Below are 22,356 nucleotides of genomic sequence, written 5' to 3'. Positions count from 1 at the left end.
AGCTCTCTGCGGACTGCTCGCTGCTCGCATAATCAGCTCTGACCCTGTTAGGAATGAGTGCTCCATTGTAAGCGCTGGCCAGCGGTGTGTGAAAAACAGAAACCTTCATTGTCTTTGTGCGTCCTGGGGACCGTCGCAGCGCTAATCCAGAGGCACACACCACGGACTTGCTTTGGGATTTCCCCTAATCCAGATTTTGAATGAATGAAGGGTTTAATCCCCTTCACTCTGACCCTTGTGCTTGGAGAATGGGCCGTGCTCTGTACCTCTTTTTCATCTATCTATCTATCTATCTATCTATCTATCTATCTATCTATCTATCTATCTATCTATCAAGTGTTGTCTGTGTACAAATGATGTGCTAAATTTGGCCTTGCTTATAGCACAAAGCGTACCATTTTTTTTATCAAACAGAAAACATATATCATTTCAGTACAAATACTCAGTTTTAATATATAAAAATGCATATAATTTGAATGGTTTTAATATTTGTGCTTTCAGGGATTGTATTGGTCAGTAGTTTTGGATTTACTAATTTATTTGTTGTTTTATACTGAGTTAGACCCCAGCCCTCTTCCCCCAGCGCATAAGCACGATTATCTCTGGTTTGGTTTACCTAGTTGATAGATCCCTTGTATCTTCTACTATATGCTGGGTTAGCAGACTTCCCCCACCCCTCGTCTCTCGCGGCAACAAATAACTCTGCATACTTAATCCCCAGAGGCAAGTGCAAATAGGCAAATAGGAGGTTATATCCCATGTGGGATTAGACCAAGGATGGTGGGAGCTGTCCATTTCGCTCCTGTCCTGTTGCTAATGAATGTAGAACCAGCAATGAAATCAAGCGAACCAGTCAACCGCGTAATAAAACGCGGCATCTCCACAGGCTGGAATTAACAATGTAATCATATTCCTTTTCACCTTCATATGGGAGAGCTGTGGCATTTATTGGAAGGGCTGCTTCTTGCGATCAGAAATCATTTACTGTTGTACACGTATGCTCTGTTTGACTCTTTTTCATTGGCGAGGTTGGTTGAGGCCATCACCATGGCCTTCTTCATAAGCACATTTTGTCTTTCATTGGAAAAATGAACGTTGTTATATATACTTACGATACAATGCTGGTTCTAAAGTTACACATAATCAGATTTAGAGATTTACATGAGTAAATTCTTCCTTTCGCCTCTCGTTGACGGGTTGCACTTGAGTGAAACGTCACAACCTTCATGGACACGCAGGCACACACAGAGAGACGAGACAGAATTTCAAAATCGGTGCAGTGACCGCATCGTTCTGAAAGCACAAGACATGTCAGCACCCCGTGACTCCCCAGAAGCCTCTGTTCCTGTGGTTGCACAATTTGCTGCATCTATAACCTTTACCCGGTTCAGTCCCTTAGGGGAGTGTTATTTACTTGTTTTGAGTGGGTCCCCAGCAGGTCATGTTTCCTACTCAAGTGCTTCCAGAAGCACCAAACGGACTTTTATCAGAGGGTCCAGCCTAGCCCTCATGTTCTGATTTGTGGTTGACGGGCATTATCCACAAAGTAAGGAGTGATCTGAGTTCATGATTAGGTCTAGAAAAAGGAGGGAGGGATCTGAGTGCGGAGACCAACGTTGCAATGAGCTTTAGAAACTGGGCAGTGCAGATGGACTGTTCAGTGGCAAGCCATAGCAGGTGGAGGAGCATGCGAGGGATGCTGGGTAACCGTGTACAAAGCTGATGGAGCTTTTTCTCTGTTCCTCTGAAGAGATGTGTCAAGCATTACAAGGTCCACATCGCTGTGCTTTTACATTGTTAGAATGTGCTGATCATCATGTTTTTCTTCCCATGTCTTTACCACAGTGGCACAGCGAGTAGCGCTGCCGCCTCACAGCGCCTGGGTGGTGCGAGAGGATGTGGGTTTGATCCCTGCTCAGTCTGTGTGGAGTCTGTATGCTCTCCCTTCGTCTCCGTGGGTTTCCACCAGGTGCTCTGGTTTCCTCCCATAGTCCAAAGACATGCTGTTCGGGTGGGTTGGTGACTCTAAAAATCGCCCACAGTGTGTGTGAGTGACAAAGTGTATTTCATTGGCAGATGGATTAGTGACTCATTGTAAGTAGTGTATCTAGCACTGTAAGTCACCTTGGCTAAATAAGGTGTAGGCTGGCAACACTACATTGTGTTCATTGGATGTTGCTTTGAGAAAAGTGTCTTCTAAGTGAATAGATGTGAATATGTCCCCCTGAGTGGTGTGCAGTGTTGAAAGAAACGTGTCACACAACATTAACACACATAATCGCTCACATTTGTGAAACACAGATGGACTGATGCTATTCAAAGAGGCATTGTCTCAAGCCTGGAATGAGGGTTGGATGTTGTTTGTGGGTGAGATTAGGATGCGGTTCAGGGCTGAGGATTGCGGAATTGCTCCGTAGGCCGACGGGCGTAAAACACACTCCCTGCTGTAAATCTCAATAATGTCACAGGGCCGTCACACACCCAGGGCAATCCCATCTGTTTTCATGTTCTCTCTTCTCCTCGTTTTGTTCTTTCCTTTTTCCAAAGTTCGTCTGATACTTGGGTCAGTGTTCGGTCGGGATTTATTTGCGTTCAGCCCGAGGGATTTTTTTTGACAGAGACCCCTGCGGTCAGGAAATGAATGCAAACAGGGCGGGACATGGCCAAATTTTCTGCGTTTTTGTTTAGATGTTTTGAGTGGTACTCCTAAGTGCAATGCGTTCCCAGCCGCCCTCCGCTCATCTACTGAAGGCAGCTCGCACATAGGAAGTGATCTCATTTGTTTCTCTTCCTCTTCTAGGACAGAGTGTATTCTGAGTCAGCTTTAAACAATGACTAAGACAAGGGATTGCTGTTGACTAACAGCTGGACATTTGACTGACTGGAAAGGACACTTTGATTCCTGGAAGGACACACTGCTGTGTAAGGATCACGTCATACTTATTGCTCATTATCATTGGCACCATTTCTTAGGTGTTTTGTTATTAACTTCATAGCAGATTTCTTATTCAACAAACTTTGGACACTTTGTGGTTAATTTTTTTTTACATATCTATGTGCTGCATTCATGCAATGCATCTGTTTGTAAGACTTACATTTTACAGGGGAAGCCAACATTAAGGAAGTCAGGTATATTTCTTTTAAAAATAAATTGTCAGTCACGAGATCGATTCCTTAACTATGGCAGAATGATCAGAGATAAGAGGACATTGTTGCTTAGGGGGATGAGCTTGATGTTCTTCTGACTTCTGATCTTGCTTTTTTGGTGTAAATGTGTCTTTACCAAGTCAAGGTAACATACGGTGAAAGTATCTAAGTCTTCATCTGCACTTTTCTCTACCATCAGTTGTACTTCACTTTGCTAAAACGTGTGCAAAAATTAGAATATTCTCAGTTATGGGTGCAGTGTGATGGAATGATCTCCCTCTTTTCCCTCAGAACTGCTGAATCCTTCCCAATGCTCGAGAGGTCTCAAAACATACATTTCAGACTCACTTCTCTGGAAACTTCCACATCATTATCTGTTTAAAAAAGTACTCCCTACTAGTTCTATAGGGAGCTATTTGTGTTCAGTATGCTAGTTAAACTGTGGTGTTGGAGTAATTGACTGTGCTTTGAGAATTGTGTATCTTCGTCTATAACTCTGTTGGCGTAATGCATTTCTGTACGTCGCTTTGGAGAATAGCATCTGCTGAATGAATAACTGTATACGTAAGTGGGAACTGGGTGTTTATATAGACCACCATGACTCTCTTTCAGCTGGGATTACTTGACAATCCATATTAAATGGCACAGTTGTAGTGGAAGTTATTATGGTCCTCTCAGCATTCTCATGCCTTGTCAAGATGATTGACTTTTAGTTTATTTCCTAATGCAAGATGTCACCTTTTGCATCCTTAAACCAGAGGGCTTATCACACTGGTTTCCAAGGATGTCCTAGGAGCATTTTAGAGAGAGCTCTCTTCAGGTGTCTTGGCTGACACGTCCCCGAATGGTGTGCACTCCCATGGCCTTGTCGCTGTGCGTGTCCCTCTACAATGGAGCCCCAGATGGTCTTCAGCCCCTCCTGTTTGGTCCTGCCTAGGCTGTCCCGGTGACCTACACTGCAGCGCCTGTACGCAAAGCACGTCGGGCTCAATGTATTCAAAATCTGTTCCTTCATCCTTCAACATTTGCTTGTCCTTGAAAACATTTCTTAAATTATTTCTGCTTACTTGCTATTCTCTATAGAGATGTGACCAACAACAGTTGTGAAGCTGCCTTTCACACCCACACCCTGTCAGTTTTATTCAAAATAGCCATATGTGTTGCTTATGTCTTCCTTAAATAATTCAGATTTTTCTACTCTCTGGGCTGAATGTCAGAACGTGTGCAGGCTCCCTGTCTCTCAGAGAATTTTTTGCACCGTTCGCCTTGAGGGCCCTGTGGACGGCGGCTACATGGGAGTGGGACCCTCTCATTTCCTCCAGTGCTCAGCTGATTCTGCATAGAGATGTTGAAGGAGGAAGTGCCGATAAGACTGTGCTGCCTTGAGCTTCAGCCAAACACACCCATTGAGAGATTGCCAGTGCGCGTGTGTAACTTTCTGCCCTATACACGCTGTGGATTTTTTTGTTTGGTGACCAAGTCCCGAATGTTTACCAGAAAATCAGTGAAGCACGGTGAAGATAGCACAAGTTCCAAAACATCATTTTGTATTTATGGTAATATTATTAGAAGCTCAGTGTGAACATTGCAGCGTTTTCTTCAATTACGGCAATGGTTTTGTTTGTTTTAAAGACCATGGCGCGCTGCAAATTACTGATGTTCATAAACACGTCATATTTTCATTTTTTTTTTTCCTCTGAAGCATGTAACAGCTGAAAAGGAGAAGCATTGTTGAGGCTATGGCCACAAGTGGCGGTCAATGGGTCTTTTACTGCCCTGCATTATACCAGTGGACTGAGAAGTGAATGAAGGGCGTTCCCTCTATTTGCCCTGGGAGGGGTTTCTCCCTAACCTCTGGCAGGGTTCCTCTTCTACTTCTTTAGCTGTATCCTGAGTTGTGATGATTTCTTCAGTATGTAGGCAGACAAACAGAGGATATTCATCAGACTTTAGAAAAAACTGATTACAAAATCTCTTGAATTTTCTGCGTTACATTAAATGTCATTCTTCATCATTTTGAAATTCTCCTCTTATGGCAAACAGCAGTATGTTGATGCCAGTGTGCAGGGTTTAGGGTCAGTTTTTCTATATATAAATATAGAAAAACTGACTCTAAATATATATGCAACAGCAATGACACTGGGACACAGCAAAATGAAAAGTGAATCAGCGAGATGTTCCACATATGTAACCCAAGGAAAAACACAAAGAGTCACCTCTGTTAATTTATTCATTTGGATTACATCTTATCTAGAGGGTCATAAAATTGCAAAATAACTGTTACTTGCTTCTGTCTGAAGTTGTTTTATTACATATAATAAATCACAATCAAAGTGCTTCCATACTGTTGGCTTTCACACAGTATTTCTACACCCTCCAGTCCTGTAATCGCAGCTGTACACCTAATGAGGCCTTGATAGCCTGCACTTTCTCACAGGTTTCATTAAATTTGTTTCTCAGTGATGTGTTATTAATATTTAACCACTCTGTCATTTGTTTCATTAGTTAACTGTTGTTTGCTGGCAGGGCATGCCCTGTGGTGGTAAACAAAAGCCCATCTCTGGAGACGAATAACAGCAGGATATCCTTGGCTGAGTGTGTGTTTGTGGGGCGTTGGGGGGTTGGCGGGGGGGCATGCTCGGGTGTTGCTGCATTTTCCCTACAGTATGAAGCTTCTTTGGCTTCATCTGCATGGTGGATGCAAATGTGCAGAAAAGCCTTTTCTCTGCAAAACTAGAGCTAGTACCCATGAAACCAGATGGCTGAACGAGATCCGTTCTTAAAGCGCTGTCACTTACAGCTGCATTTCAAACTTGTCTTCTAAATTTGTGAGCGGGTGGTAGGGGTGGCTGGAAGCAGTGTCGCTGGTGGCCTCTGTCCCCGCATGCGTGTTTTGGTGTGGAAGGCATATGTATCTGGAGGAGAACACTAAAAGGTGAGTACAGTTCACAAATATCTGTACCCACTTGTTCTCATCTTTTCTTAGGGTTATTGGGTTGCTTAGCCTGTGCTTTTTACCAAAGTGAACATCCTAAATGTTTTATTGAGTGCCCCATTGCTCATTTATACAGCATAAATAATTGTCCCACTGATTAAGTACTTTGCTCAGTGGGACAGATGTATAAAACCTCCCAGGATTTTAACCTGTGAATTTGTTAACCTCTATGATCATTAAGCACTATGCTTACCTTATGGTAGTTAACAGATGGCAGATTGAATTTCAAAACCCACTGATATAAATACCACCTCAAGTCAGAATATAATGATCATAGCCACCTTCTGTGGCGGAAATGTCCAGGATGCTCTTGATTTTACCTTGTGAAAAATATCTATTCCCGTAGGGGACTGTAACATTATGCCCTTTGCATTCACGGCAGATTCTGAATTCATCCTACCTTCTGTCAGACAAGTCCTACCTTCCTTGTTCCAGTGAGTCATATGTGGATCAAAGTTTTGTATTGATTCATTGACTGACTTTCCTCTAAAGTGACTTATGATGTTAAGCTACCTACAGTTATTTACTCATTTACAGAACTACATAATTTCACTGAAGTTTAGGGTAAGTTCCTTGCTCAAGGGTACTACTGCTTTGAACCTGGGATTTGAACTTTCAATTCTCAGCTCTGAAAGCAGTAGCACTATCCATTACACTATCTCTGCCACAGGCACAAAGTGGCTATATAATAGCCACTAGCCCTGTCGCTAACTAGCTCAAGGTGTTTTCTCGACATATATTTGTCCTGCATTAGTACTGTGCCTTGAATAAATACTGGTTTAAAGAAAATCAGAAGCAGTTGTGGGTTTGTTTCTGAACCACCAGTTATTATTTATTATTTTGTTTCTCGGATTGTAATTCTATACAATGCAACAGCTTTTCGTAGCTAATCACCTGGATGTTCCACTGAAGCAGTCCAGGTTAAGTTTTTGCAGTACCTCTACTAGGCCTTAACCAGTAGGTTTTGGTTTGTGACCTCATTCTAGACAATAAGCTAAAACAACACACATCTTGCTGACACACACTATTTCTGGCTGGAAAAGAATATCAGTGCTGTTTCGTGAGAACGGTCTTTAGGTGCCGTGACTCGGTGTGCTGCCTGGGATGCAGCGTCCTGGAGTCTGGGACCTGAAGATGTTTTTGTGGGTCCTGGAGGAAATGGGGAGCCAACATTTCAACTCGCTTTACAATAACAGTCTAATAACTACACAGGAAGCAGTCGGTCCTCCAGGCTTTGGCAGGACTCTAAGCTCCCAGTCACCCAGTTTGACAGGCTGGCCCTGCCTGGTGCTCTTTAACAAAATAATCTGATAAGATGGGAATTCAGAGCTGCAAGGAAAGGGTCTACTGGACTGGGTCTAAAGGCTCTACTGTCCTGGCTGGAAAAAAGTCTACTGGGTGGGTAGGAAATGGTCTACTGGACTGGTATGAAGGGGTTTTCTGGGTTGGTAGGAAAGGGTCTACTGGACTCGTAGAACCTTTTCTTCAGGGTCTACTGGACTGATAGGAAGAGACTACTGGGCTGGTAGGAAAAGGTGTACTTAAGAAAGGGACTACTGGACACATAGGAAATGGTCTCCTAGGCTGGTAGGAAAGGGTCTGCTGGACTGGTGGGACAGAGTTGACTGGGCTAGTAGAAAATGGTATATTAGGCTGGTACAGGGTCTACTGGACAGCCTGAATGGGTTAAATGGGTTAGCCTCGACATAATGCTGCAGCTGACTTTGCTTCATACTTCGAGTTTACCAACAGAACTACCTACTCAGTACTATATGATCACAACTCTTTCTGCAATAAAGCTAAATGAAGATGTTATATTTACCTATATTTATTTAGGGTCATTGTTTTGCTCAAAAGCAGCTGAAAGGGTGGTGTTAGTAAGTGGCAAATTGCAGTATAATGAAAATTTCATACTTGCTAGTGTTGACTGTTCTTTTCCCTGTGAGAAAACAGCATTTTCATTTTAATGATAAATCTGGTAAATGATAAACACTGGTATATGATAAATTACCACTGTTTTTAAATGTGGTATATAAAACATGTTGATAGTAGCATATTCAAGCCACTATTACAAATACAGTTTTTTAAAACATTTTTGAATTTGTATTTCAGTATTGGGGGCGCAGTGGTGCAGTGGGTTGGACCGGGTCCTGCTCTCTAGTGAGTCTGGGGTTCAAGTCCCGCTTGGGGTGCCTTGCGATGGACTGACGTCCCGTCCTGGGTGTGTCCCCTCCCCATCCGGCCTTACGCCCTGTGTTACTGGGTTGGCTCCGGTTCCCTGCGACCCCGTATGGGACAAGCGGTTCAGAAACTGTGTGTGTGTGTTATGATAAGTCAGAATACTTCTTTATAATGAGGTATTGTCTTCTTTGAAGATGTGCCATTCTACAGTTTTAGTTTTAATGGGCTCCGTTGGCACTGAGTTACTGACATTCAGCTTTAGATCTTCAATTTTTTTTTCTTTTACCCCAGTTGTTCTTGCTGTGATTAAATTGCTGCCGATTTGTTGTATTTATGTTTTATTTTCACTTTTTATCCATTGATACTGTAAGGTGTCTAACTGACCCATTCAGGCTGACTCCGTTCTTCAGTAGGCACAGCAGCAGAGACATTCAGGACCTTTCTGTTGCAGGACGTTAACCGCTCCCTGTACCTGGGAACCAGGAGGTTGTGTGTGGTGACAGCAGGAGTGTAATACCATGCCTCAGCAGTCATAGGGACAGCTGCTTGTTATTTTTATTACAGTGCTCTGTTATTTTCTTTAAGCAGCTGTGTGTTTTTCAGTTGAGGTTAAATGAACAGCAGCAGGAGCCTTAAGGAGACTTGGACCTGAAAACTCTTCTGTGTCTGTTTTCTCTGCAACTAAGCCACTTGCAGAGTTAAACTTTAATGGCATTGTTGAACATTAAACATTGAAATGTTTATCTGTTGCACAAATAAAAGGGTAAAGTTTTTTTTTTCATTTTATTATATGGGAAGGCTGGTCTGGGAGTTTGAGCCAATTCACCTTGCGTTTTTCTTTGACTGCTCACAAGCACACCCTAAGAACCAGACCCAAGATACGTAAGAGTGGTGTTTTTCTGGTAATATGACATTGATAGGAAACAGATGTTTAGTAGAAGACTGGGACATATAAGAGAATTATGTTCTGAAATGCAATGCGTGATACGTAGAGATGAGAGCAGGGGCGTCGGTCTCCCTTTGGATGGGCGAACGGATCACAGAGTTCACGTCTGTTTTGGAAAAGTGATGGAAGGGCAAGTTATGTCTTTCTTTGATTCTGGGATATAAGTTTCCCCACATGCCTGTTTATATTACACTCCTGTACAGTGTATGAGGTCATTGCAGTGACAGGATTGCTGCAGGCTCTTTTCTTGGAAGTTTATGGCAAATCTTGTGTGCCTTTGGTTTAATTCAAATCCAAAGACATTCCTGTATAACTCGAATGGATTCACAAAATGCGTTTAGAATGAGAATATATCCTAAATGTTTCTAACATTTGGATTTATGGCTTATATGAAAATGACAGTTATGTTTCTTAGCAGATGTTATTATTTAATGCCCCTTGCAATTTTTCCACTTTTCCCTTTTATAATAAGATATGTGTCGCGATGGTAAGTGCATATGTTTTGGAAGTTTCAGATGACGTGTTGAGGGAAGTGAGACTTTGTCAAAGTACTTCAGGACTGGTGTGTCATTTTCCTGTCATGTAGAGAGTCTAGAACTTCATGAGCTGCTGTCACCTAGGGACTGGCGTTTCATTAGCTCTGATATTTCTGTAATTGTCATGGGAGTCCTTCCTAAGACATTTGATTCTTATAATAATACGTGTTCCAATTTACCGTGTCCTGTGACAGCAACTGGGATCAGAACTAGAGCGTCACTGCAGAAAAAAGTTCGTTTTTTTCACTATGTTTTCACATAGGTGGGTTGTGTGTTGTAAATGTGACACATGGTGTTTGAAAGAAGCTTTCTCTTCTAATTACATCTGGAAAGAATGATCTTGTACCCACAAATTATATAAATGATAGCACCGTGGGGTTCCTGTTGTTTTGTTTTCTTTCCCCCGCTCGCCATGGAGCCGAGGTGTTTGTTTGCACCTGGCTGGGATGCATAAAGACCCGAGGGGGATCCTCAAGGAATTAAATACCCGTGGAGAGATGATATCTTGCTACCAGCAGGCTCCCAGAATCCTCTAGGATACTACAGAACTGGAGCAGAAGGGAAGGAGTTCTACGTGATCCTCATTATCGGACCTCACCTTCTCTAATGTACTTTTAAGTAAATTCACCGGTTTGAAGACATTCTCAGGCTCCTTGACCCTTACTGACCGACCTCTGTTTTGTGAGGACAGGAAGTGAAGTGGTCCAACACTGGCAGTTTAACCGCACATGGACGGTTGACCAAGTTCAGGATAGCCACGGGGCGCTGGAATGGGGTGCGTGCCAGTGGGCTGTTGAGTGCGCTGGGCCAGCACTGCTCTGTGATTGGATAACACAGTGGGAGGTTCATGCCCTGCTCCACAATGGACATGTGTTTGCGGCGGCGACACTGCAGGGCCACTGCAACGGCCAAGCTGGACCAGCACAGGGCTGTGAGGCCATCTGGAGTGGTAAGGAGGTCCTCCTTGAAGAGCTCGGCAGGGTAACACGAGGAAGTACCACACACCCTCCCAATCTGTCCAAGGAACTGCATTCGGGCTCCTGGCGAACCCCTAACTGACCATTCCCAGTGACCGTTCTTCAAACTCTTCCCTTAACCACCTAGACAGACACTGTTAGAGATGTGTTTGGTAGATCTACCACTCTGCTGTATTCCGGATGCGTGTTAGTTTGTAAAATCAGTTTTTTTTCTGGTCTAAAAAGAATTTTCAGCCATATTTACATATTCCTTTGCCTTTATATTACCGGGGTAATTTTAGTTGATATAGATGTTTCACCTTATGAGCGGCACAGATTTTTTCTTTTTTTTTGTAATGCATGGAAAATATTGTGACTTTTTCAGTCATTTTACTCCTCTGGTAATGTTGTGCCCAAGGAGGATTATATTTTTTGGCACCCGTGAGCGTGTAGATGGTTAAACCCTAGACAGTGTGTGTAATATGCTCCTCGGAGCAGATCTACGAGAGCTTGTAAATCAAGACTGGCTCTTATCCCACTCTGTCAGTGTGTCTGACACCTTTTTTATTGTGGAAAGGCAGAGGTTTTAAATCTCCTTTTTCAAAAATATGCGGTGTTGTATCCGTGCCGTGGCAAAGCGAAAGCACGACATCTGATTTCCCAGATGTGTCATCGTGCAGATGCTGCCGGTGCGTGTTCCGCGGCCTGTGACGTCTCGTGAGGAGAATCCAGCCACCTCCTTGGCATTAGCGAGAAATTTTAAAAGCCACTATGAGCTCTATTGCGACCATGCTAGATCATCGCCATGGCAACCGCTTGGAACACACAAGGCCTTGGGATTCTTTTTCTGTGCTGTCTATCCAGGTACATAAATTGTGCCATGTCCCACACCTCCCCCTCTCTTTTTTACCTCAGTACTCCTCCTTTTTTCTCACTTTCCTCTGAATTTCTCACATCCGCATGCACGCACACATATTGTCACAGGGGAGGAGGGATAACTTCATGTTCAGTGCTGTGAAAGAGCCATTTGTTTAAATATGGCTGAAGGTAAAGGTTTTATATACAGTGGATTAATGGATTTCACTTTTCCCAACAAGAGTCCTTCTCTTTATAAATATTATACTTCAGTTTTCAAAACAACATACTTTGTCTCGCAAAATAGTCTTGTGTATATGTGTAATGAGGACATTACTGGAGAAATGACAAATTCTTTTAAGTCAATGGCATGTCTTTCAGTCACTCTGTTTTGCATATAATAAGTGCACGATTTTTGCCTGGATGCGTCGTGTATTTTGACTGTATTTCCTAGAAGCAGCGCGTTGTAGGAGGAGCGGGGATCTTTACTGCCTTTTTTCCGAATGTGTTCCAGCCGCTCCTCTAATTGCTCCTTTTCACACACTGCCTTGTTAGGTGAGCGCAGCTGTTTTTAATTGGGAATCTGCTCCCCCAGTGGTGGCGCTGGCGAGGCTCTGAGACTATGTTCTGCCGCAGCCGCGTAGCTCTCCAGTGTGCTTTGGACTCATAACAGAACCCTGCATGTCACCCCCAGTAATATGACCGGTTTAATAAATCGTTGGACGTCTTTTCTCCCCGTGTTCGCACACGTAGGTGGACACCCCGAGGAGAAGACCATGCCTGACCTGAGCTGAACCTCCGGTCTTAGGTCTCAGCATCTGGAGCACAGCGGTCCGTATCATCTCTGTTGTGACCGCACCTCCACTCTGCTGCAGCCGTCAGCCTCCTGCCACTACCACTGTGAGCAAGGTTTTTACTGCAAGACGGCCGCTGATGCGGGCACCTGGGCTATGAGCTACACGGCAGCGCCCAGCCCCTGACAGCGGATTGGGACTCTCACATGGAAGCCGCATCGACACCGGTTATGGGCCAGAGACTCCTCCCGCAGTGAACCGTAGCTCGTCGAGAACTGTAAGTACCACCCTGCAGCCCCCATCCTGCCCTCACCTCCTCTTCCCTTCCTGCCAGAGCCGTGTCACGTCTCAGAAAGAACAGGAAGAGTACTTGGAAAAGTAGGAGGTTAGCGGGAGTATGCATCCCCCCCAGACCCCCCACTGACACTTCCCTCTCCAGGCGTCCCGCCATACAGGGCTTGGCCACAGTGAGCGTTCAGCAGCTGGAACAGGAAGTCTTTGATTGATCTCCCTGATTTCTGTTCTTTACAGATAAAAATCTGGCCGTGTTGTTGTTCTCTGCACTGCGATATTATCGATTTCTTGGACAAAAAAGAGAGAAAAAGACTCAACTTTTATGCAATTACAGGAGGGACAATTTCATGCAGAAGAATTTGGAACTTGTTTTGGTGTCACGTGAAGGTTACCACAGTATTAAGCACCAGTGCCTTTCTCAGATCATAACGCTGAGTTGTTACACCTGCACTGCAAGCTGTTGTGAATGTGACACATGTATTTGCACATTTTTAATTGCTTTAAATGATCATGTAATATGTGAGATAGCTGCGTGGAGCTGGCTACTCGGTTTTGGCTTCACGTGGTGGTATACTTCAGTCTTAATCAGCACAACCATGTTCAGAAAGCAAAATTTCGGCTGATTGCACATGCATCAGAGTCACTTTGCTATTGGTATGTGAAGCTGTACGGCGTATGAATTCCACGGTGACAGCTGTTTGCATGAGGAGGGGAAGTAACGTAATGGATCAACAGTATATCTTCATTACTGTATCACTGTGATGTGTCTTCTGCTTTGTGTGTGAATGATCATCTCCAGCATCAGATTCCTTGTATATGCAAATTATCTCGGCCAGAAAAGTGTTCATTTATAATCTTACAACTGACCTAAAAGGGACCTGCTGATGTACCCTTGAGCGAGGCGCTCAGTACCAGTGGATGGATTTTAAGATTTAATATGCGCCTCTATTAATGGGGTCGAACCTACTTTCGTTGAGCTTTCACAGGAAAAGCTTTTTGAGAGAAGCTAAATTTGATATTGGTCTTGTGAGACTGATATTGATTGAATTTAGGTTTGGAGTTTGGAGGAGCGTTTGGTGCAGGCAGGTGTCCCAGTCTACCCTGTTTTGGGGAAGAGTGTGTCTCTGATGTTCGTGTTCTCCTCCGATCACCCCCCCTCTCCGCAGCGGGGCAGGAAGTGAGCCGGACAGGCTGCGCAGGAAACGCACCCTATGGCACGGCAGCTGGAGCACGACCTTTGCTTACGCTGCAGAAAAACGGAAAAAGAAGCTTGAGATAATGAGGAAGGGTGTCGAAACAGGGGAACCTAAATACCGATGTGGAGGAGTGTTCGATGTTGGCCCAGCCAGGGAGGGATGCATGTGGCAATCCTGTGTGTCCCTTTCCTTCTCCCTCTGCAGACACTTCGTATGGAATGTGAATGTGCTTGATGAGTCAGGAGGCACAGAGCCATGGCAGATGCACACTTCTGTGGCGCAGCACTGTATCTGCGGCATGATTTGCGAAAGCCGCAGTCATTCTCGATAAAACTTGTTAGGCTCGGAAACCACATTCGCGGTTTGCTGCTACAGATGGGCCTGTTTACACTTCCTGCTTTGTGCACTGCCAGCTTTGCAGCCCTGTATTAGCCGTGGGGCTGTTTGAGCTTCGACCAATGGACCCCGTCGCTTCCCTTCCCGGGCAATGGCATGAGCCAAAGTGATTTCATTCCCTCGTGGGGTTATTTTTTTAAAATTCAAGGGTGTGTTGGCATGCCGTGTTGACTGATTTCTCCTCAAGTGTGAGGAAATCATGAGAAGGTTAAGGAGTACAGCTTGCCCTTGTTCACCTCTCGGCAGGGTGTGGTGTTGCACGGAGGGGGTCCGAAGTGTTCGAACCCCCCATGAGGGCCTTCGGACTGACAGCCCCGGGATGTTGGCCGCACCCTTATGGGATTCATTAGCAGGCAATTGTTTTGGAATGTGAGGAGTGGATATTGTACTTCCTGTTTCCAGGGGTGAAGTGGCCTCACGACACAATGGCCCCAGCAAACGAAGAACTTCTTACAGCTGAGATGAATCGACCTTAGAGAGAGTGGATGACCACGATCGCCCCAGAACCAGAACCCGGATTATTTAAATCCACATTAAACAAGCTTGACTCAAAGCACTGCATGCTTTCCCTCCCAGTTTGAGTCCGGCGTGGTGGTAAAGCGTGCGTTGTGAACTGCCCTGTCAAGGGTAGCGGGATGACGGGGTGCAGAATGATGAAAAACGGAATTTTCACGCACTTCGTTTGCTGCCGCGCCCTAGCCGACGATGGGGGAAACAGTGATGACTGCAAAATTTTTCAAGTTTCAGGTATTACCTCCTTTTGCTAATTAACCGAGAAGACGCTTTGTTCCTCTGAAAATTAAAACAGCGAGGGCTTCCAAGTCCTTTACTCTCTCATATTATGATAAGCCTCATAATATCTCGTTGTGGTAGGGGGTGTGGTGGCACAGTGGGTTGGACCACGGTCCTGCTTTCTAGTGGGTCTGGGGTTCAAGTCCCGCTTGGGGTGCCTTGCGATGGACTGGTGTCCCGTGCTGGGTGTGTCCCCTCCCCATCCGGCCTTACGCCCTGTGTTACCGGGTAGGCTCCGCGACCCCGTATGAGACAAGCGGTTCTGAAAATTTGTGTGTGTGTGTGTGTGTGTGTGTGTGTGTGTCTTGTTGTGTACAGGGTGCACTTGCATGTCAACTATTTCTGTTGACCTTAGTTTTTTTTCTCTGTATATTCTACACGGCTAAGGTTCACCCCCGTGGTTGTTGCAACCCATCTACAGGGGTCTGAAGTTTGCATTTATCTGATGCTTTTCTCCAAAGCAACTTATAGTGTTAAGGTACATACAGTTAGTTATTTACCTGTTTATACAGCTGGGTAATTTTTTTTAATAGAGCAATTTAGGGGAAGGACCTTGCTGAAGGGTACTACCACTAGAGGTGGGATTCAAACCTGCAACCTTTGGGTGTGAAGGCAGGAGCGCTAACCACTGCAATACCAGCTAGAAGATGATAAGTGGAGTTTGTAAATGAGTAATAGGAAATACGTAAATGCGAAGCTGTTCTAGTTGATCCCCTATTTACAAACTTAAATGGGGTTTGTTAATCAAAAACTCCGTTAGTATGTATCTAACACAAATTCTGTGTGCAGCGACTCCTTCTTTTACCGAACGCATCACACAAATTCACAAATACACAATGCAAGCCTAATAATAAGAGATATCTAAACTATCATAATTTAAAAACAATGTAAGTTGTATGTTATTTAACTTGCAGTGCAGACAACAGTTGTTCATGAAGGGGTGACAGCTGGTACTGTAGTGGTTAGAGATGCATCCTTTGCATCCAGGTTTGAATCTCACTTCCAGCTGTAGTTCCCTTGAGCAAGGTACTTACCCTCAGTTGCTCCAGTAAAAATTACCCAGCTGTGAATAAAACCAGCTGTACCATTACCCAGCTGTGAAATAACGTTGTAAGTTATTTTGGAAAAAAATGTATCAACTGAATGAATGAATGTAGAATTGGAGTAGAAGTGTTACATGGTGATGGAGAGATGAGCTCAAAACTGATAGAAGTCAGAGGATCATCTACCGCTGTTTGGGTCTTCTCCACAGTTTTGACAATGTGAATTAGAAGTGGTACGCATACTCTCTTTATGAAAATATAAATACTGAACGTGTCAAAAAAGTTTGTAACAGCAGGAAGTTTGTAAGTTATGCACCCACTCTGCAAGATTGTTTGTTTGCTGCTCACAGGAGACTGCTTTCCTCATGGTGCTGACAACCAGTAGCGTCGTAGACCAACATGAGCATCAGAACCCACTCCTAGAGTCTCCGCATCAGTGAGCCAAGGGTTGACCTTTTGTTTCTGCACAGAGATCCCACCCGACCCCCACAGCATCGCGTCCCGAACGAAGGAAAGGCTGTTTAGCGACAGCGCTGCCCTCTTGCCGAGTTCATTTTCACTGAAATTGCACGTTTTTGTCCGAGAATATGTGACGGCTCTCGTACGCTGTCGGCGATCCTGTGTTTGTTAACTGGCTTATTGTGTGAGAAACGTTCCAACGCATGCAACTCGAATCCCAGCATGCACTGCACACGAAGGATGGATTCCGTACATTCTGTATTCTTCGCACTGTGCCTCAGTGGAGAAGATTTATGGCAGTGGCTAAAGCTTTCTGTGCACACCGTGTCCTTGACTATTCACAGTGAAAGTGAAAGCTATTTTCCTCTGGGCCGTACAGTTGATTTCAGGAATGAAATTCGCTGTAGACCGGAGACTTCGCCTTGTGCTGTCGGCTATATCTGTATCTCTGCGATAGCATTGTGTGCTTTCCTCGCTCCGGCGTGGAGGTCGATGGCTCGTAATACTCAGTTAAGTCTTAAGGAATAAGGACAAGCCGAAATAGTTTTTTTCGCAGTGCGGTCGTGCCGCTGACCATTTTGTGTCGGACACATCTCTTCTGTCATGGAGACGTCACCCATAAGACACCTTGCAATGTCTGGGTGCCGCAGACCATGCTCTCCCGTCTCCTCCTCGGTGCCCGGGGCTGATATATTACCCGTCACCGTCTCCCTCTTCCGGAAAGATCTCTTCATGCTGTCGCCTTGCTGTCACCTTGCTGTCGCGTCGCTGTCATGTCGCTCACCTGGACAGAGCCCTCACTTCTTCCTGAAGAGCTATGGCAACCCTCCACACTGCCTGTAGCTGCGATCGCACTGATGTCACTGGATTGGCTGTCTCACCAATGCATTTTGACTCTCCCCTTCGTTGACATCAGTACTATATCGACTTAATGAACTTGTCGTCTTCGTTACAGATGCTTCCTCTACAGTGGACCTTGAGTAGGTATTACAAACTGTGTTAATGCCCAGGAGGTGTGGGCATACACCGGCAACTAGACCCCCAGAAGTTCAGCTTTCTCCCATTCTCTCGGTTGTGTGTTTTCTGTTTTCTTCTCCTCATTTGCCAGCTGATTTAGAGAAATTGTCTGCTAAATGAATAAATGTAAATGTAAATTGAATTTATTATTGGGCAAACCATGTCCCTGCAAAACATCTCCTTTCTGTTGAGGGAGGGCAGGGCTACGGGATCATGAGTTAAGTGATTAATTGAATAAATTCATTATAACCAGCGAGCGTGTAACACCACAGATTGGCATCAGTCTGCCTGCTATGGCAGTTCCATAAATGCAGTATCGCCGGCAAAATGATGCAAGCTAAACTTGATCAGTGGTTGTTTGCAGCCACACCGCACGCCGCTGTTTGACTGAGCACGAATACTGTCTTGAATTCGTGTTTATTGGAATATCATTTTGCAATCAACAAAATTATACTGTATGATGGCAAAAAATGCACATACACAGAAACCGCTTGTCCCAAGGTGGGCTGGAGCCCAACCCGGCAACACATGGCACAAGGGCGTATGGGAGGGGACGAACTCAGGACAGGATGCCAGTCCATCACAACGCACCCCAAGCGGAACTTGAACCCCAGACCCACTGGAGAGCAGGCACAGGCCAAACCCGCCATGCCACCACACCCCCTTGGAAAAAAATAAACACTAAAAATTGTTGCGTAACATATAATTAATACATTAAATACATTGTAATTATTGAGTTCCGGACAAAGTTATCGTGCTGATTACAGGAGTGAATGGTTTCTTGTGTATTTCTTTACACGTGGTATGATTTATCATTCAAATATGTCATACATTTTAAAAAAATATTAAAATAACCTGAATCAGTTTTTCTTTTGGATTAGAATCTGATATTTAAATGCATTTTCTCCTCCAAGACCTCAGTGTCCTTGATGACTTACAATTCCGAGAATGTAAAATTGATTTTATTCATGTTTAAAGCTATGTTTCATTATTCAGGCAGAATGACAGAAATGATTACAGTATTTCAAAGAAAAATTTGACTTGTAATGGATGGAGACGGATGAATAAGACGCCTATTCAGAGCTTCTGGTGTTCATTAGAGCTTCGGAGCGAAAGAAGAGGAAGTCCAAGGGTGAAAGGAATGGTGTACAAGTGCTCAACTCTTGGGAACAGTGGTGAGTCTCCTTTAGTGAGCCGAACACTTTTTCCCTGCGCGGTTGACCATCCCTGACGGCGATCGACGGGGTGTTGGATGTCAGGCGAGAAAACTAGGCTGCTAATCATGACTCGGCCTTTGCTGACCTCTGACCTCAGACCTCACTTCTTCTCTGCTTGGCGGGTTCAGTGTAAACTTCCCAAGTGAGCCCGCACTATAAGAAGTCGTGCAGGAGCAGCAGGGACACATCAGTGTTTCATTGTAGAGAAACGGCCTTTTTCTCACTGCATCGATAGTGCCAGCGAGTGTTAAACTGCCAGGTCGCCTTCATGTGGTCGGTGTTGCTTTGCCATCCGCTGCAGACGCACCTTCCCACTTTAATTACGTGTCGCCATGTGGATTATGGCTTTCCTTAAATAAATGTAATGCAAAAGAAATGTAACTATATACAAATGCATGAAATAAAACAGGTGACAATGAAGAGAAAACACGTGTTTGTCCGTAAAATGTGCCGGTGCTGTAGCTCTGTGTACTTTTTGTGTGTGAATATTTATAGTGTGGGCTTCCTGACAGGTTCGTTCTCTAATAAACAGCGGAAATTTCCACTCTGTCGATGTCGTGATGGAGATTGATTATTTCGCCGCCCCCCCCCCCCCCCCCATTCCATGCTTGTGCGTCTGATCTTCGTGGTTGTACAGCTGCAGCGGATAGCGCAGATAAAATTGATTTACCACTCAAAATTAAAAACACACAGACCGGCATTTGGCCACAGACTTTCTTCACTGCCAGTGCTGGAAGGGAACACACCCCGCGGACCTTGTGGACATGCTTTATTTCAACCGAGCCGGGCAGGAGGGGATGAACTCGCGGCACCCCGTGCTTCACCTTGCCGAATATTTCTACGAAACCCTAACACTGGGAAGCGGCTTTTTTGACGCATTGAACCTGAGCGCTTCCTGCCTACATTGCGCGACTTGAGGCCAGATGGATAGGTGCCATATTCAGCGAGAGAGGAACTGAGAAAAGACAGGGAATGCGGTTAACGGCCCTCTAAATAGAAACAGCATCCCAGCCCACTGGGTAATAGGGCCATGGTTCACAAAAAAAGATGGAATAAAGAGAAAAGAAAATGAATGCATCTCTCAGGCCGAGCTGTTTTAATGAGTTTTCTGTGCTGCTTTTCTATTTTTTTAAGGCCTGTTTTACTCTGCCTGGCGCATCGCGGATTGCAGTCGTAACTGCACCCCGGTCACCTGCTCCGTGTGGTTGAAATAACCAGTTGGTTTGCTTTACAGATGATCCTTCCATCCGCTTTCAACACCCACTTGTTGAGTCCAGGGTTGTCATTCTATGGATGTTACCCAGGAGACATTGGGCACCAGACTAACACACAGAATAAGAGTTACTGCTTTGCCCGAAATGCGTCTTCTGACCGTGGGAGGAAGCCAATACAAACACGGTGAGAACATGTGAGCAGGATTCAAACCCGTGTCCATGCTCACCAGCCAGGAGATGCGAGGCACTGGTGTTGCTTGCTGTGCCACTACACCACCCTTTCACAGAAGACGTTCAAGGGAAGACAGCAGTGCTTCTCTCAGCTTCCTTCCTATTATAAATATGCTGTTCAAGCAGAGAGCCTGTTGGTAATTCATCACCATTGATTGCTGGGAACTTGTTTGGGCTGAACAGTAATGCTTATCTCCTCTTGCATTGCCACCTGGTGACGCATCATGTGCGATCGAAGCACACGCCGATTTTTGCATATGGACATTTGTGAAATCAATCACATCAACAGCTGACTCAGCACTTGTCTCGTTGTTAGACACAGTGTGTGTGCGTGTTGTTGCGAACTCGGGTTTGTACTGGGCCAGGAGGAGCCTCGCTTACAGGATGGACAGCCAGTGTCCAGCCTGGAATTTGTGCCATTAACCCTCAGGACTTAGAATATTGGATATTATCAGTTTTTATCTCAGCAATGCAACCCTGGATCCCTATAAATGTTGATCCCACACAGATTCTCACTCTAAGTCAGCTCTTGAGCATATCTGACCAATGTTTGCGCAGGGGGAAGCCTGTAGGGAAGGTGAAAATGGAACAATAATCTGTTGTGCATCGAGCTCCTAACTGGATGTTATTTGGGATTAGCAGATGAAATGGTCTGTTTCAAGAACCATGGGCAGGTGCTGATTGACGGCTGTGTTTGTAGGTTAGCTTGTGAGCGGAGTTGGAAAGGCACTAATTTTCATGGCAAGTTTGACATGAAAAATAATACGTTGTGCAGAAATTTGAAAAAGGCTGTTTTTTTATAGCTGGGTTATTACCAAGAGTGATTTCAAGCCTTTACATTTCCTGAGATGGGCTATCTGAGCAAGTATTATTATTTTTATTATTAATAATAATAATTAATAATAATAATAAAACATAATAATAATAATAAATCATAATAAAAAATCATAATGATTGCTGTCAGCATACAGCCTTTTTCCCAAGAACACGACCGCTGTCCTTCGGGAGACTCTGGTGCTCGGAAAAAGATGCTATGTGTTCCTGTGTGCTGTAGTAACAGCTGTGTTTTCACCGCAGCACTGGCAAATTGCAAGCTAATTTTAAAGGAATATCACAGGATCCTTATAACTGACAGCTCCTGCAGTGTTTTCCGTATTTCACGCCTCTCTTCAGGGGACATGTTTTCTGCTTTAAAAGTTCAGGTTTCCATCCACAGCCTCAGCAGTGAGTGTCAGTGAGGAGCAGCGCTGCTGTTCACCACCTCTCCTTTCACTCACTCTACAATGGAGGAAATGGCAGAACTTTAGGCATCTTCTACTCTTTCATTGATTATCTTCCCACAGTACAAATAAAAAACACGTTGTGTGTACGCAGTATGCCGTTTACCTCATAGACTACAGAATTTTTTGTATAATTTGCCTGCTGGTTTGTTGTTATTATTATTTATTTACCTGACATCATTATTCCAAAGCACCTTATGGTTATTGATCAGTTTAGAAAACCACCCACCACCTTTTTGTAGGTATCCTGTGTGTCTCTTGGCCCCCAGAGCGACATTTCCTGTAGGACAGGGCACATCATACATTTATTTATTTATTTATTTAGGATGCATTTCTGCCAAGTACTTCTCAATTTTAAACTTCTTAAAATATTTGCCTATTTATACAACACAGTCATTTTTACTATACCAGTTGATGGTACATAATTGTTGAGGGTACTACAGCAAAGGGTGAGATGTCAGTGCAGGGGTTTTGAGTGCAAACTTGTAGCGCTTACCGCTGCGCCACCTGCTGGCCCTACAGAGCAATGGCACCCAAAACCACTGGAGACGGGATGTGTAAAAGAAAGGAGAGACACCGAGTGGTCAAAACCCGTAGCTCCCCACCCCATTACTCAGTGCTGACCCACAATTCCCAGGACTCAGTTCTTTTCTCATCTGTCCTGCGCAGTCATTTCCATGCAGGGTACGCTCTCCCTTCCCCCTCTGCCTCCCCCCCCAGGGTCCACACTTCTCCTCAGCACTGTCCGCACTCACATCCGCACCATCGCTCTGCTTCCCTGGGCGGCTGCTGGGCGGGATTTTTATT

The 22,356-nt window shown here is 44.6% G+C and overlaps 1 protein-coding gene across 6 annotated transcripts in view; it reads left to right on the top strand.

Moving 5' to 3' along the window:
• Nucleotides 1-22,356, top strand: part of ptprea (protein tyrosine phosphatase receptor type Ea) — a 67,577-nt gene that overhangs the window by 23,533 nt on the left and 21,688 nt on the right. For 5 of the 6 annotated variants that reach the window (XM_018761133.2, XM_018761129.2, XM_018761135.2 and 2 more), the window contains exon 2: nucleotides 12,370-12,687. The gene's annotated coding sequence lies outside the window, so the exon portion shown is untranslated. Of the gene's footprint in view, nucleotides 1-2,800; nucleotides 2,923-12,369; nucleotides 12,688-22,356 lie in introns of all 6 variants that reach the window. The other variant, XM_018761130.2, reaches the window with a different exon arrangement.

The sequence above is a fragment of the Scleropages formosus genome, chromosome 24 (assembly GCF_900964775.1).
Source record: "Scleropages formosus chromosome 24, fSclFor1.1, whole genome shotgun sequence".
In the NCBI taxonomy this organism is placed as follows: Eukaryota; Metazoa; Chordata; class Actinopteri; order Osteoglossiformes; family Osteoglossidae; genus Scleropages; species Scleropages formosus.
This window is presented reverse-complemented; position numbering and strand designations above follow the sequence as displayed.